Genomic DNA, 3,040 nt, shown 5'->3' on the forward strand with positions numbered 1-3,040 from the left:
CGGAAAACCTGTGCAGGATCACTATGAGTCGGAACCGACTCCACGGTACTTAACAACAACAACAACAACAATCTGTGTGTGAATCTGTGAGAGGTGTAAGGGAACCCTTTGCTACTACTCTCACTACTCTCACTATCGATAGCTCCACAATTACTAATGCAGCCTAATATGACTGAGTGTTCACTAAGTACGATGCTAACCGCTTTCTACAGACTATTACAATTAATTCTCTGAACTATACATGATGTCGGTACTGTTATTAATCCATTTTCTCATATAGACAAACAATGACTTAGAGAGGTTACCCTGCCTCAGGTTACCCAGCTTCAAAGCATGGGTTTCAAACATAGCTCATCTGACTACAGAGCCTAGGGCAGATTGTCTGATAAGCAAAGTAAACAGGAGTTTACTAATCTGTAGTGAAATTTTTCATATGGCTTGTACTACATTAAAAATAGGTGAAACTGGTCATTACAGATAAGTAAATAAACACGGGTACTTTCATACTTACCGTGCTTATTGGGTAATCCAACTTGGCTAGAGCCATCCTAGGCACTACCTCCTGTGCTGTATCTCTGCAAAGGTGACTAGCAATGTCCTGAGGAGTTTGATGTCTCCTAGGAAGGAAGAAGGGTGAACATAAGTAATTATAATACATGTAGGTAGAAGCACAATAGAGATTTCACAAAGTTCTGGGGGAGTATTGGTCCTATCACTCAACAGATATTTCTCAAGATGAGTAGGCAGAATGTTGAATTATTGGGGATTATAAGAAAGAACATCAAGGTTTTAAAAATTTAGCTCCCACTTTCATAAGGATTATAATGCAAACTGGGAAGACATATATGAATAAAATAGCCCTAAAGGAGCTCTGGTAGTGTAGTGGTTACGAATCGGGCTGCTAACTTCAGGGTCAACAGTTCGAAACTACTAGCTGTTCCGCGGGAGAAAGATGAGGCTTTCTGCTCCCGTAAAGATTTACAGCCTCGGAAACTCTGTACAGTGTTGCTTTGAGTCGGAACCGACTCCACGGCACATAACTACCACCACCACCACCACCACACATAAATGATCCATGTTCAACTATTTCAAGAGGTTATCATATGGTCAAGAGCCAATGATACTGAAGGAAGAAATCCAAGGTGCACTGAAGGCAATGGCAAAAGCAAGGCTCTGGGAAATGATGGACTACAAACTGAAATCTTTCAACAGACTGATGCTGCACTGGAGGCATTTACTCATCTATACCAAGAAATTTGAAAGATAGCTACCTGGCCAACTGATTGGAAGATATCCATCTTTGTCCCTATTCTAAACAGAGGTGACCCAGCAGAATATAGAAATCATCAGACAATATCAGTAATAACGCATGCATGTAAAATTTTGCTAAAGTTAATTCAAAAACAGCTGCAACAGTACATTGACAGGAATTGACGAGATGTTCAAGCTGGATTCAGAGGAGGACGTGGAACGAGGGATATCATTGCTCTTATCAGGTGGATCTTGCTTTAGAGCAGAGACTATCAGAAAGATGTTTACCTGTGCTTTATTGACTACAAAAAGGCTTTTGATTGTGTGGGTTATGACAAACTACTGACAATATTGCAGAGAATGAGTATTCTGGAACATGTAATTGTGCTCATGAGGAACCTACATGTCAACCAAGAGGCAGTCATTTGAACAGAACAAGGGGACTCTGAATAGTTTAAAATCAGGACAGGTGTACACCAGAGTTGAATTCTTTTATTCAATCTGTTGTTGTTGTTAAGTGCCATTGAGTTATTTCTGACCCATACAGTGACCCTGTATAGTGTTTCTGAGGAACAGCTGGTGAGCTTGAGCTGCTGACCTTACAGTTCAAACCAACTTTGCAGTCCAGCACATTAGCCCACAGCTCCACACTAGGACTCCATTCAATCTGTAGGTTGGGCAAATAATCTGAGAAGCAGAATTCAATGATAAAGAACTTGGCATCAGGATTAGAGGAAGACTCATTAATAACCTGCAACATGCATATGATACAACCATGCTTGCTGAAAGCAAAAAGGACATAAAGTATTTATTGATGAAGATCAAAGACCACAGTCTTTGATATGGGTTGCTTCTCAATGTAAAGTAAACAAAAATCCTCACAACAGGATGAATTAAAAACATCAAGATGGCAAAATGATGGAAGCTGTCAAAGACTTCATTTTGTTTGAATAAACCATCAACACACATAGTAGCAGCAGTCAAGAAATCAAATGATATATTCCATTAGACAAATCTGCTGCACAAGACCTCTTTAAAGTATTCAAGGACAAAGGTGCACCTGACCCAAGCAGTGGTATTTTCACTAACCTCATATGCATGTGAAAGTTGGACAAAGAATAAGGAAGACCATAGAAGAATTGATGCATTTGAGTTATGGTGTTTGAGGAGAATATTAAAAGTACCATGGAATGCCAGAAGAACAAATAAATCTGTACTGGAAGAAGTACAGCCAGAATGCTCATTTGAAGCCAGGGTATAGAAATACTCAGAAATGCAGAATTGGTAAGGAATTTAAGGAAATCTACTAGGCCTAGACCAAGAGCTTGGACCATGGAGAGATTGGAGGGATAAATTGGGATCAACTTGTAAAGTGCCTTGTTTTTTAAGTAAAGGACCACTGGAGCTTTATTACTGAGGTCCCTAGGAAGGTTTACACAGAGCTTGGGGTTGAGAAGTGTGATGGACTAAGGAAGGGTTCCCAAATATTTGAAGCAATTTTGGGCCAAGTAGAGACACATAATGATGAGGAGTAAGTTCCAGACATGTTTTCTATTTGCTCTTGTGGTCAGTTGAGAAGCTGCTCTTTGCATTCAACTCAAAGACAAACCCTGCAGGGAATAGAGTAGAAAGTATGAGTTGAAAGAATTTTGTTGTTTTCACTATTAGGTGCCTTTGATATAGTCCAGATTAATAGCAACCTATGCACAAGAGAATGAAACATGAACCAGTCCTGCGCCAACCTCACAATTATTATGTTTGAGCCCGTTGCTACTGCCAGTACAAACAA

The sequence above is a fragment of the Chrysochloris asiatica genome, unplaced genomic scaffold, assembly GCF_000296735.1.
Source record: "Chrysochloris asiatica unplaced genomic scaffold, ChrAsi1.0 scaffold00035, whole genome shotgun sequence".
Taxonomy (NCBI): Eukaryota; Metazoa; Chordata; class Mammalia; order Afrosoricida; family Chrysochloridae; genus Chrysochloris; species Chrysochloris asiatica.